At 36.3% G+C, this 14,906-nt stretch overlaps 1 long non-coding RNA gene across 2 annotated transcripts; it reads right to left on the minus strand.

Annotated features, from left to right (window-relative positions):
* Positions 1–254: 254 nt before the first annotated feature.
* Positions 255–11,916, minus strand: LOC138105231 (uncharacterized). Of its 2 annotated transcripts, XR_011148423.1 has the most exons (4): positions 11,817–11,916; positions 7,145–7,308; positions 6,520–6,691; positions 2,181–4,342 (listed from the first exon to the last, which is right to left on the minus strand). It is a non-coding gene; the product is annotated as an uncharacterized lncRNA (long non-coding RNA). The 2 variants fall into 2 exon arrangements; XR_011148424.1 differs by lacking the exons at positions 2,181–4,342; positions 6,520–6,691 and adding an exon at positions 255–633.
* Between the last annotated feature and the right edge of the window lie 2,990 nt (positions 11,917–14,906).

Genomic DNA, 14,906 nt, shown 5'->3' on the forward strand with positions numbered 1-14,906 from the left:
GTATGCAGAACACAAATCCACTTAATTACATCTATCATTCATGGAAAATTTTGGTGAATTATACTCATTAGTTCTAGCTGCTGGAAATAAAAGTGTTGTATCTATTATTTTTGTTTAGGAAAGTGAACTTTAAAACAGTTGAAAGAATTTTTATGATTAGTTTTATTATGACATACCTACTTACATCATTCAATGTAAGAACAGACAAAAGTCTATAGGACACAAATGGTGGAATTACAGATTTCTTGGCATAGTCAATGATGTTAAAACCTGATCCACACCATAAGAAAGATAGCAATTAGGAAATCTCAACAAACTGGAAAACTTGGATACTCACTGCAAACATCAGAATGAAAACTTTCCTGTGAGTCCTGCAAGTTCTGACATTCATCTAATAGCTATGAAACATGTGTCGCTTTGTCATACCAACCCAAGGAGCTGTGACACACAAATATAAGCACAGAAATGAAAAATAGGCAAGTGCATTTGTAATGGCATCCTAAAAAAGTCCACAAAGCTTCAGGTCATCTGTTTTCCATGCTTACAGAATCGTTGGAGAGGATGGATCCTTTCTTTATGGAAAGGGTGACACATGGATGGTTCCTTAAAAGCATGCTGTCCTTTCCATCTCATCTGTTTTGGGACAGAGAAAAGGACGAGTTGGAAGGAGAAGTTGGGGGTTTTTGCAGGGTGACAAGAACTTGTGGTGGGAACTTGAGTGGGTGGAGGAATTAAGGAGAATAAAGAGTAAGGAGCCCAGTGATAAAGCAAGCTTAGGACAATCCAATCCTGGGTGATGAGCTGAGGAAAGCATTGGGATAGGAAACAAGTTAAAATAGGAAGCTCAGAGAATAGTTTAGCTAAACTGCTTCCAGGAGATAGTGTAGTTATTTCTATGGTGATTACTACGAAATAGCAAAATTACTTTGTTCTCTGCCTGAATGTAAGCCTTGCATTCCTAGTGTACATAAGAGTCTGAATGGGAAATATGCCATCACCTTTAACATGAAATCTTAATGGACTCCTTCAAAGGTTAATGTAATGTCAAGAAAAAAAGGCAGGACAGAAAATTATCATGTTCCATTTCAGAGTGTATACCTATCCCCAAGACCTTCGAAAACTCGGGAAGGCTAAGGTTTTTCTTTATGTTGCCCAAACTATTCAAATTGTCTTGGACCCATCACTGTCTATCACCAGTCTGGCAACAACTTTGAAGACACCTATCTAAAAAGGACATCTTGCAGCAATTAAATGTAGCAGAGTAGAAAGCTCTGATCTAGACAATAAACACCCTTTTCATCACGGTGCCAGGTCTCCCAGCTGGGAGCAAGCCTAACTAAGGCAGGACTGAAATGATGCTGGCAGTCAGCGAGCTGTCTAAGACTTTTGTCAGTGCTGCCAGCATTTGTTCAATTGAATTGGTGTCATCAATAGAGAGATTTTTTTTTTTTTTTTCAAAACTTTCCCATGTGTAAACAAGACTTAAGATGCAGAGTGATATGGGAAACATTAATTTCACACTATAGTGACACTATAAGAGAAAATAAAAATGAAAACAATCTAACAGAAATGGTTTCATCTAATTGGACTGTGCAAAAACAATTACAGGAAAATAATTGCCTGATTGTTTAAAAGGATTCCTAATGGGCAGAGTTAAGGTTATCTGAGTGCATTAGCTGTGTCCTTCTGAGGCTTAGATTTCTATTAAGATTTGCCTTGAATTTAAATTTCCAGAATTTATTCTTTCTCTTTCGAGTGAAATTGTAGTATTCCTGTAATGCATTTCACTTTAGCTTACTGATACATCCTCTCGGTCTGATTCCATTTTATATAGATTTAATTTAGGAATACACAGAAGAGGATTTTTTTCCTTCCTATTTGTATTTGAAAGATTTATATATGTGTGTTCCATTAAATACACATTTTCACACGTGTGTTTTTCACACACATCCTGCTGTGGCTCTGTGGATGAATACAACTATGTTTTACAGTTCAGAGATGCCTTAACAGCTATTCATTTTAACAGTCTGAACTTCAAGCCTAGCGCTGGAACTGATGTACAATCCTGGAAATCTGGAATAATGATTTTTCAAGGTTTCTTGCTGTAAGATCAGACCATGAAAAAGATATTGTATTTTATATTACATGTGTAACTTTATTTGCTTCAACTTTTGCTCCTTTTTGTTTTGTTTTGCTTTGGTATGTTTTTTTTTGAGGTTTTGCCTTTTTTTTTTTAAATTTTTTACTTAAGAAGAGGTAGAAAGGAAATCTCACTGCATATTTAAATCTGATTTTATTTCTACCCTTGTATTACATATCTATTTCTCATTTTACTCTGGAAAATTATTTATACAGAGAAGTGCATTAATAAAAAAATTGCAATAATAAGCTCCTTGCAGAGATTTTTAAACAAAAGTTACTTTTTTTCTTATAAATATCTACTTCTCTAAAATGCAGACTTTGGGTTGTCACTACCTTATAGAGCAGGTGATACCACCAAAAAAGTTTCCACTTACAATTTATGATCAGGTAGTTGCGTTAGGTTACATCACATGTAGAAACAACATCAGGCTTTGAGAGCATGGCAAGAAAAGAGTGCCCTCTTATAGGAAAACATATCTTTACAGATCAGATGTCAGCATCAGTGTGGACAGTGTTTGTATTTCATCATCTAACAGATCACAACAGATCTAAGAGGAGTCATCTAATAAATTAATATTATAAAATTATCCTTGATCAAATTTCTCTTTCCCTGCTTGTGCGACTAGCATTCCATTTCTAGGAATAGATTGTAGTTACAAAACATGATGCATTTCCATGGTTGTAGAACCTTATTTTCTAGACAGGAAAAAGGATAATTATTCTCTATTCAGCTAATTGATTTTAAATTATCCTTGACTGTTTTTCAAAGATCTCCAAGAGATGCTTCATGACAAGCTATAGAGTAACAGCAATCAATTTAGCAGTAAATAAAAAAACTTTGGTATTCAATTAACATATAAAGCCGCTTAAATGGCATGACAACGTAAAAACATCAAATCTGTTTACCTCTTGTCAAATACTAATTTGCTTCCAATTTAATAATTATTTATTTAGATCTGGAATTTGCAGCTCAGATTTGTACTGATTAAATTGAATGTGAATATTTACAGACTACATTTATGCATTATATACACACTAAATAGGCACAGTAACAAGTATTTATTAGTAGTGCATTACATGAAAATAATATATGTATGAATGCATGTGATACCTATGCTGTGACAGACTTGCTCATTTGCTTGATGGTTGAATTGAGCAGATGAAAAGAAAAAAAATGCTTGTTTGGCTTGAACCTTTAGACCCAGAATGTATATGAAGGATTTTCTGAAATTGTAGTGGCATGTTTAGACTATTTTTTAACATTTTATTTTACTTCTTTAGATTTACAGAATTGAACAGGTGACCAGCCTGTGCCCTTACAGTTCTTTAAGTAACAATCTCACCAACAAAACAGCAATATATTTCTCATCCTTTCAATGAAATGTCATTTCTCCAATGTTCTAGGTATCAAATAAAGTCCTAAAATATGCATCATGCACTAGGAGCACAGTTTCTCTTGTATCCGGGGGAAGGGATGAAAGAGGCTTTGCAGTACATTGCAGAAAATCAGTACATTTGGTAGTGGTGTATTCAGAAAGGAAAAGTAAATTGGACAGGCAAAAAGCCTCTTTCAATAGAAAAGGACCTCAATTCAAGCATTACTGTTGGTTCCAAATACATCTATATATACAAAGAAGTCCATGCTTTTTATCTTTTTAACTTAAAAAAAAGTCACAAGTGTGAAAGACTGTTTATATTATGGGAATGCAAGGCTAGTGACAGTCTTCTGTTACTGGATTGTACAATCTGAGCAATTACTGTGGTTTCTTGGCTTTGTCAAAGAATTTAGAACAGATGGAATATTCTTTGAAGTCTTAGTATTTCCTCTTTTTACCTGTGTCCTATACATTATGTTAGGACAGGATAAACATGGATATGAACTGGGTATGGTACTTGTTCTGAATGGACTTTCTTGAATAGAAATAGAGTTCCATTTCTCAGGTACAGTAAGACATCTTTACAGCACACTGGCTGTGCTATAAATGAAAGTACCAGTCACAGAAACAGCCCAATACATCCAAAAATACACTAGAAGGGGTTTTGTTCTGAAGAATACATAGGAAAAGTTCTTGACAAAACGTCCAGTTTCTTCTGTATGTATTTGTACAAAATTAACCGTGTCTCCCTGGACACAGTTATGGTTTGTAGAACAGTTTCATGGCAGTTTGACTGTGGGCATGCATCCTGTTATTCATGCAGCCTAGAGGTTAGCAAGAAAAACAAGAAAAGCAAGAAAAGTTTGCTGTAATTTATTACTTCTAGATTCTAAATACTGACGTTGTAGGAATCATGAAAGGCCTAAAGTAACTAAATTAGCATCCAAGTTCCATGAACCTGAATTCATGAAGGTCAGACACCAGAGAGGAAAGACACAATGTGTTATAGTAACAGCATAAGTTACTATACAACATATACGGTAAATATGTTATAGTCACAGTTGAATTATGTAGAGAATTTTAATAGAAATGTTAAAATTAGTATGAATGGACAATGGCTGAGAAAGCACAGCTGTGGAAACACCAGGAAGATAAAGACAGGAAAAAGCTATATGATGATCAGGCACAGATGCATGTGGTATTAGCAGATCATTAAAATCCTATCACACATTCAGGCTGGACTTCACACGGCATTCAGGTGGAGACAGGAAAGACAATGATTAAATCCTGGTGCTCACAGAGGTGGGACAAGGTGAAGAGAGTTATTGTGGTTATTTTCTAAAGGAACAAAAAGTCCCATTCAAGGAAAGTGTATGGTTATTAACCTAAGAAGAATCCAAAAACGTCAAGAGGACAACACACAAACTGATGTCTCATCTCCTATCTTCCCTTAGACAGATCACCTGGATACCAGCATCTTGGTGTTTGTGAACATGTGAGTATGAGAGAGTGATCTGGGAGGACCACAGTGTTTTTCAAGTTTCATTTAATTTTAAAATAAAGTCATCTGTCACTTATACACAGCTTCTTGTTGAGATTTCCTGCACTGTTATTGCAACATTGTCTCTTATGATACTTTTCCTTGGTTTAATCACAGTTTTTATTTCGGTCTAGCTCTCTCAACTTCATGTGCATACCAGCAAACTGCAGCAGAATAAGTCTTCCTGTATAATAGATCATAACTGCTTCATGGCATCTATAAAATAATTTGGTGCTTTTTTATTTTTAATAAGAGCCATTTAAAATGTTAATAGATCTGTAAACTACCATCAATTTTTAAAAATAAACATTTTGTTAATTATCCACAGTGGAATACAGTGTCTTTTGCTTTCTCTAATACAAACATCCTTTCTTTGGTATAGAAATGTTTTCTCTCGTAAGAGCAGGAAACTATTTTCAAGAGCAGCAGAGATACCTGAATGTAAATTAGAGCTTGAATCAACAGTGTATGTGTTTATTTTCAGAGTGCAAGTAATTTTAGTGTAGAATGTCTATGTAAAATGAAAAAGCACATTTTCGTTTGTTTGGTTGGGGTTTTTTTAGTGTTTCTCACCTATCAGTATACTTACACACTGTACAGTGACAATCAGGAAGGCATGTGTCTCACTCCTGTTGAGTGTATCCCTGCCAGTAAATGTATTAGCCAATGCACATATTGTTTATTATTCTCGTCCTGAAAATGATGTCTGGGAAGATTTTGAGACATTATAAGAGAGACCTTGAGATCTGTCTCAAAATATTTGTAACCTAGCTGCATTTTAATCTGACAAAACTGATGCTCCATATTTAACTCAGAACTCTGCAGCCACTTAAGGGAAAGAGATTATAAGTTAGATCTTATTTTCTCAGTTTCTCAACATCAACCTCTCCATCTGGATCTTTCCTACCAAACCATCTCTGATGGCTAAGATTCATCAGTTGTCACATCATACCTGTTGAAACATGCAAGTTTCATACAAAAACTCTGCATTTTCTATCTCTTTTTGTGTAAAATGTACTGAAATATAAAACCATACATATTGGTTTGGCCTTGCTAACATTAGTTTTCTTTAAAAAAATTTGTTTTGAAGAAAAACACCACTAGTGTGATCTTAGTTCTCAACTTGTCCTGATGCTACACTGTAATTCTGAAAACAAGAGGAGATACATGCTATGAGTAGGACTGCAGTGTTGAAAAGACTTAAACCTGTAAACAATTCTCTCTCATGCCTGTAGTGTTTTTCTGCCTCGTGCCTACTTTAGCTGAAACCGAATTAAGTATTTGTTTTCAAAGCAAAGGAAAAATACCTAGCTACGTTCAGCATTCATTCTGCCAAAAAACTACTCAAATAAGGATTAATTCAAAACTAATATCTAAGTATTCATTTTTTATATTATTTTGAATAGGCTTTCCTCAATATCCTTGCATAGACACAGCAGAAAAACAGAAAATAATCCTTACATATAATATATGAAGAAAGAAGTATCATCCAAGAGAGTGAGATAGTATTTTTTCCTTTTCTGTGATGAAAGGATTAGCCAAGAGAAAAATATGAAGAATTATCCTGGGATCATGGGCTGCCTTCCCAAATCAGATGACAAAATTATCCATGCCAGACATTCTTCTTGTGCAACTAAATAACAAAACAGAAATTCACCAACACACTATTAATATATTAGGAAGGAATTCCATAGAAAAACCATAGATATTTACCAAAAAGTATGAAGTGATTGCAGGCAGGGCCATTAAATTTGTTCATAAGCTATTCACTACTGAATAAAACTTTAACAGATTTGGATTCGTCCCTTTTAATTCACTCCCAAAGTTATTTTCAAACCTTTTTGTTCTCAAAGTCATATTTCAGTACCAAATGATAAGGCAGAAAGCTCACTGCATAAGTAACACAAAAATAAACCACATCAGCCTGTATTGGAGGGTGAGACTGACTTGTGGCCCGGAGATATAATGCCTCTGTATATCAATCAAGGCCTTTCTGCATAATGTACTCTATTATTTCAACCATTCAATAAACAAAGAGCTAAATTGCTTCAGGAATAGCTTTGCTTGATGTTCTTTCTGCACTTACCTCTCCGTGGGTAGTCAAAAGATTTTAGGATCTGAAGCTAGTGTTCCTTCCAGCAGAGGCTATGGGACAAAATGAAAAACTCCATCCTCCCTGTTGCCTCTCTGATGCTTCAGTGACAAGGCGATTTATAATCTGGAAGCAGGAAAAGCTAGAGTTCTATTTGACTGAAACAGAAGTAAAAACAGAGGCTTTGTATAATATGAATTGGATTCAATTAACAGTTTAATGAACTTTTAGAGAGTGGCTAAAGTGCTTGCAAAAAGCCTCCTTCGGTGTCAGAGAGGAGATGTCTCTCACAGATGTGTAAGCTTAAAGGTCTGTCTGGAGAAAACAATCATAAAATTGCAGTAAAGCTATGTGGAAAATCTCCTTTCCTAAATTTTGTACTTCTCATTCTATAGCTCCTTTTTTTAATCATCCCATCCACAATCCTGATTCCCATTTAGGACATTGCTATTTAAAAAGGTCAATTACAACTGAAAAAGGAACCCTGAAAATGCACTACAGTGGTCAGTACTACCCTTTCTTATATGGGAAAAACTAAAGAAACTTGACCTGTTTGGCCCACCAGAATAAGCAGTGAGGGGAAATATGATTTCTGTCTATGAATATGCAATGGCAGTAAACATCAAACAAAGCTGAAGACTGTTATTCTCAACAGAAAACAAAACAAAACAAAACAAAACAAAACACAAACTGACCATTAATAAATATAGGTTACATAGAAGTTTCCGAAATACTAGGGCAGTCGGCCTTCTCGTTGGCAAAGTGGTAATATATATGCCTTTGAAAATGGAATTTTGTGAGTTTCTGAAGACCTACTGTCTCTAAGAGTGGGTGAAGCCTCTGAAGAGGCTTTTCCTGGTACTTGTCCCGTGGAGTGGAATTCACAGGAACACATGCATTGAATAGAGAAAGGCATAGTCTAGTCTTTAGGAAATGCTGAGGAATGATGGGCACTTATCCCAGAGAGAACTGGAAGCCAGTGCTCAGGAAAAAAGGAAGACCTACAGAAAACAAAATCCTCTCTGTTTTCCTGTAAACTAATTTCAGGCATCTCCTCCTTTGGCTTGCTTGCAATTTGGTGCTTTTTTTCAACACATTGCCTGCTACATCACTGTCATGGGTTAGCTAGCATAGTCCCGGAAGGGATGTCCTTGCAAAGGGGTGCTTACAGCTTCCTCTGTGACCTGACAGAACCTATCAGCTGGCCAGTTTGAATACGGACAATTCTTTAAGCCACTTGAAGTTGGGATCGCCTCCGTGGTGCACACTCGTTTCCAGTGCTGGGACAGGTGGCTGCAGGCCCCATGCAGGGGCCGGGCCACGGCCATCCCAGAGCCGATGGGCCCAGCTCAACCCACAGAACTCCCCCAGCCCTGCTGTGGGCAGCCGGAGCAGCTCGGCTCCCCCTCCTCTCCACTGCGATAAGCCACATTCCAGCTGCAAGGCCTGGGTGAGATTAACCCTTTTATTGCTGTGAAGAGCTGAAAACCTGAGGGAAGAGAGAGAGGAGATGCTTAAAGCTGAAATTCTGTTGTGAAGCTATGATATATCAGAGTATCCCGTCGTAATTTCATGAAGATATGGGGGGTGAAGTGTTCAACTCGTGCTTGTTAGCAAAAGCACCTGCACTGAGATAGGCAGATGCTGAAGCAGCTGTAATTTCATGAGAAGTTTGAACAGGGAGAGATGGAAGCGATGAGGACTTTTGCTCCAAATTGAAAAGGAGAAAACCTCAGTTACTAGATGCTCCCAGAGACAGTCCTAAAGATAAAGATGAGGAAGACCCTTTGCTCCCAGGGAAGGAGGGAGCATTAGAGGTGAAATGCTCCCAGAGATGGGTGAAGAGAACTTTTGTTTCTGAATGGCTCAAACTTAAAATTGTACCCCAAAAACTTCAAGAGTGGACCCTCGAAAGCAGTTGTGGGAAAAGCTGCAAGTCGGGGGAAGGGACTCATGTGAGCAGAGAGACTCCTCTTCCTAAATAGACTGAACAAGGTTGTTATGGAAGTGATAAACAGACTGAACATTTCAAGGGTTGTCTTTTTACATTGTCAGTGGGAGAAGGGAGGAAGGTGGGGGGAGGAGAAGAGTTCTGAAGGTGTGGTATGATTTTTTTTTCTTCTTTTAGGTCTCTTAATAAACTTCTTTATATTCTTTCAAGATTGGTGCCTGCTTTGCGTTTTCTCCTAATTCTTATCTCACAGAAGGTAAACAGTAATGAGTATCTTGGACCAAACCACTACAATCACTTAACCTTCCACACACTTTGCAAAGGGTGACATGTAATAGAACAAGGCCAACACAGAGGTGCTGTAATTCTCTGTGTTGTAGCATCTACATCCTTTTAGATTCTAACCATTACTTTTAAAATTCAAGTCCTACTAATGAACTCTTCATATAGTGTCTGGTGGTCATGATAAGGCATTGTCACACTTGTTTCAGAAAATGGCTCACGTGTTTCAGTACAGACAGGATCTATATAAAATAAAACCCCTGAAAACAGGAGGTTTGTGTCATCTTACATAAAACTGCTCTCCTTGAGAAAACAAGAGTTTTTCACCTCTTACGTCATTTGGAAAAGCTCTTCAGTTAGTGCAGAAGGAAGAGTGGCTTCTCTTCAGTTACAGGCAGATTAAAAAAAATTATATTAACCATTATGAAAAGATCAAGATGTATCAATGTCAAAATAATGTGTTCGTTAAAACACCATTTAGAATATACTAGTTTTTTCTTCAATCAACATTTTGAAATAGGATCTCATAAACATCCTGATTGCAGCAGGATCTTTTCTGTACCTCAGAGTCCCCTAAAATAAGGCACATGACTTTTTATTTACATTCAGTTCAAAGCTAAAGTCAAAAAAGTTCATTTTGATGAAGAAAGCAAATAGTTTTTCCTGATGTTTTAAAAATGGAGAATTTAATTTTTTGCTTGAATCCGTTAAAATAATATCTCTTATGTTTATGACACAAACTGTTCACTCATTTGAGCTCCTAAATACTTGTAGCTTTTCTGAAATTCATTTGATTTAATATTCACTTAGCTCTAATTTTTACAAGTAAAAGATACAGTCAAGAGAAAACTCTCCATCAAACACATCATCTTTTCTTACTACCCCAAAATGGGTTGTAATCTCCTTGAAAACAGTTGGTATTCAGATTTATTTGATGAATAGTTCTTCTCAGGAATTCAATTTGCTAACTTATAACCTTAGTCTTGATGGGGACTGCATAATCAAAGTTGCTCATTTTGCAGCCACTACAGCATGAGCTTTTTCACAGCTTGGCTAGAGTAGAAAGCTTTTTATAATAAGGCTCTGGTAGACAGCAGTGTACCGGATATTAGACTTGTCCCAGAGGGTCCATTCTCCTATAGCTCTGCATGCATAATGGCGGAAGAAGGATATAGCCCCTTGATCTTTAGCACAGAAAAAATAAGAAATCAATTATGTCTGACTTTCTAGCAATGTTCTGCTATTAATTACATTTAATGGTTACAAAACTCACATCTAGGCATCCTTATGAAGAAATAAAGAAGCCAAGGGCCAAGGAGCCAACACATGACTAAATAGGGCACCAGGTTTTGAATTAATACATGTACAGCTGCCGGAGCTGTCTTGCATACACAAAATATTCAGCTCAACCCTACCCAGTGTCTGAGGAAACCTACCCCTGTTCTAATTTTTCTTTTCTTTTTAGGTTGTGAACAACTAGTGAGCAATCTGAGAAGTGTCTTAGAAAGTAAATTTGCTTAATCCACTTACTGCTTAGAATATCTACCTTTTAAAACACTCAGTATTGGCTCCAGCAAATAAAAGTCTAGCAGCATTTAATTTCTGGAAATGCTGATTTTTTTAAAGCCATACTTTAGTCTAGGTGCATATGAAGTACATCTGTTTGTTTGCTTCATGTTCATTTCCTGATAAATTGATAAATAAGTGTTTAAAAATGGAAGTCCCAAAATGCATTTTGTTTTTAGCACAAGGCATTAAACTACTTGAGCTTTCAAATACCTTGTGGTTTTCCTTAAAACCATTTAAGTATTCATCAAAAATTATGCATACACATAATAGCATTCAAATTATTTATTACAAATTTTTTAATTACTGTAATTGTTACTCCATTTTTGTGCCTAGCAGTATCAGTGAGTAGGACTAAATCAATAATTTTCATGTAATAATTTATTTGCTGAAATATGTGAGGTTAAAAACTCAGACATTAACTATGAAGTTAAATATGCTTGAACAGGGTGGGGGGAATTGAAAATATCAACAATATATTTTCCTATTTCCTAACATTTTTATTTTTCAGGATAATTTCACAAGGGGACGTAGACATCATTTGCAACAGAAGGAGAAGGCTGATTTTCAATTTAACTTTTCATTTCCTTTGCTTTGGATACAAATCTCATTAAACAAAATATTCCTTGTTAAGCTGCACTTTTTAATGGACAAAAATCCTTAAATTATTAAGTATTGTTAGGGAATCAGAAAAAAACAACCCGTAGTAAATGTATTGAGCACTTCTTCCTTTTTTTACTATCTTTAAGTGAACAGCAACCAAACAGACACAACAGACCATTCTGTTCTTTGCTCACTTAATGCCATTTGATTTTATGATTGAGGTTCTCTTAGATTGGATGAGGATATTGATACAGGATCTCCTACCTTTCAATCCAAAAACAATTCTATAGCTCTGGTTCCAGCACCTCTTCTGAGTGAACTTGTGAAGGACATTTCTAGTGCAGGCAGTGAGCAGTGCCTAATGAATTACAGCACCTGTGCTAACCTTATCACCAAATTTAACTGATCTTAGAGCTGCTTTAATTACAGGGACTGAGAACTGGGAGGACCTCCTGGGCCATTGAGAATAGTCTCCTGGTATCACAAGCAACCACCTCATATAATATCCTTGCTAAATTGATTGTACTCTTCTTACTTAATCTGTTTCACACACAATAAAACAGGATTACAAAGAGACTCAAATGAGAAGTGTCTGATGGGCCAGGCTGAGATCACGTCTCTGCATAATGTCAGATGGATTTTGGTAACTTAAAGGACAATATTTCCTTTTAGTGAATCCTTAGTGACACTGATTCACTACAAACCAGCATATATCTAACCAATATATAGCAAATAAACAACCTATTTCAAAAAAAATAGAGAAGGTGTAATTTTCATCAAACCATAGGAAAAAAAAATCACCATTTTGTGTTTCTCCTTCTTGGATTTTAGATTGTTGCCTCATAATGACTGCTTTTCTCTTCCATGACCAGTGCCTCTTACATCATCTTCAGATGCTGATTGTGAACCAGAAGAGCATGACTGAACACTGCGCTCTGATGGGAAGTAATTACAGTTTTTGTCAGCCACTACAGTGCTCTTAGCTAAATGGTGTGGCTCCTGCATTCCAGATGCATTTAACCTAGGCCATTCCTCATTTAAGCCTTGGGATACTACAGACAGTCCAGTCTAACAATTACAGCTGCACTCTAAAGTCCACTGTTGCACCCACCAGACCTGGCAGACAAACATCCTTCAGCTTGGAGAGGTAGCCAGGGCACCCACAGCTTTCATGGCCCACCTTGGAGATATTCCCTTCACAACCAAAATGTTAAAAATCTTCAAATTCAGCTGGGCATCACTGTTTCTGTCTGGACAAGTTATTAGGCACAGGCACAAAGAACAAGGATGAGATTTTGAACAGGAGAGGAAATCCAGAGACCTTTTTGGTGGCACATTTTAGTGCTATGCAAAATATAAGCATTTGCTTGGCCCACCTTTAGAATAAAATTAAATATTGCTAACAATAAAATGATCACACTTTCATTCCTGAATAAAGTAAGATTTTGTTTTGTTTTGTTTTGTTTTGTTTTTTAATTACTTCAGATGCCCTGCTGAGATGTTTGTGTTCTTGAAAATAAAATGGAACAAGCATCCCATTTAGGCCTCATCCCACAGCTTGTTGAATGAGAACAGAACACCAGCCTTGCATTTTGACATTGCTCTTGCACTCACTGCATGAAGGCAGTCTTTCAGGAAGCTTCTTACTTTGGGTGGTGCATATATGGTATATATAAAACTGCTCTTTTTTTTCCCCAGAACTGTACAATCTGCACCTTCAGTAAGTCTTTTAAAAAGCATTGTTTCTTGAAAATCCACAGGAAATCTATACCCTTTGAAAAACCACAAAAAATGTCATTAAGGAAATAAGGATAGCATGATGTTGGGGTGCATATTACAGGAAGAAGCAAATTCTGAAATGAAAATGAGACTTGAGGGCAGTGCAAGGTGAGGAAAGAGAGAAGCTCTGGGTTAAAGGACCACTTATATTTACCCTTAGACAAATATAACCTGTACTGATCCCAAAATACACTTTTTTCATAACCAAGCTCTGATTATACACAGGAAAATATGGTGGTACTATTATTATTATTATTATTATTATTATTATTATTATTATTAATTTGGACACTCAGTTTGACAATCCCAAGAAACAGCTAAAATTCTCTGCATGTAAATTTCTACCCTCAGCTAAATACCTAGGGATGTTCAGGGAAGAATTAATTGGAAGCAACCAAAAAAACAGAAAGAAAAAAAGAAAAGAGTTACAGTGCCCCAGTGAATAATTTATAGCTGTTTCCTTTTCAACAAAGGGAATGTTGAATGTTTTTGACAATAGCAGGTACATAATTGTTTTATGCTGGAGGCATTTATTGTAACTCATTCATTATATCATCTTGCTAGTTTTCATGGCATGCATTTATTTGTTCTCTTAGTGGAACAATTTGAATGACAACTAGGAGAAATAGTGGGGGACTGAGAGTGAGAAATAGCATGTTAAAAGATTTAAACCAGTTTGATAGACAGCTTGAAAACACCATCAACACCATTAGCACAGGGAGAGCGAAAGGCCTATATCCAGTGACCACCATTTTTAAAAAATGTCTCTTTTTTTTCCAGAACTGTCTTTGTTCATTCATTGCAGTTGATCTGGGTCAGAAAGGAGACTATTATACAATGAAAAGCTTCAGACTGTGAAAGAGGAAAAAAAGACAACACAGAACCACATATGAGAAAATCATGAGGGAAAGTCAAATCCGTGAGCTTCCTCCAAAGAAATAACTAAACCTAGAATTTTGACACAGACAGTGAGACCATATATCTGACAGAATTCTGAGGGTTTTGTGACCCTTGTCACTGGGAAAACGTTTTAATTATATTGAGTCATTACCCCTCTAATTTTTTTAAGTTGTAAAAACTCAGAGTTCTATGCATCCTTTTCTCTCTCATCTTCCCAACAGAGGAAGTGCAAGTGTAAGGGTTGGTGGAAAGACAGTGAATATGTATTAAAAAATAGCAGAGCCTTTTTCTAATGGTCAAGTTCTGCTAATATGTCAATTTTTAGAGGAACAAGCCAGTGTTGTTTCTGTGACCTTGATAATGTTACCATAACTTCCAGCATCTGATTGGTAAAATCTACCAAAGCCTTTGTAGATTTTTTAAGACTGCTATTAATGTTTCACAGTAAATTGTACATCTATTTTTGCTCTCATTTGTGTGAACATAGGTGTATATACAAGTATAAAAATATTTATGTGTTACCAACCTTACTACAGTCAAATAGTCTTCCTGGGTTTTACTAATTTATAAGTAAGCCTTTTACGATTTGGCTATTGTAAAACCACAGCAGGAGTCCCTAATAAGTGAATATGAACACAGGTTCAACATGTCAGGTACACTGCTCTTCTACCTTTG

The sequence above is a fragment of the Aphelocoma coerulescens genome, chromosome 2 (assembly GCF_041296385.1).
Source record: "Aphelocoma coerulescens isolate FSJ_1873_10779 chromosome 2, UR_Acoe_1.0, whole genome shotgun sequence".
Taxonomy (NCBI): Eukaryota; Metazoa; Chordata; class Aves; order Passeriformes; family Corvidae; genus Aphelocoma; species Aphelocoma coerulescens.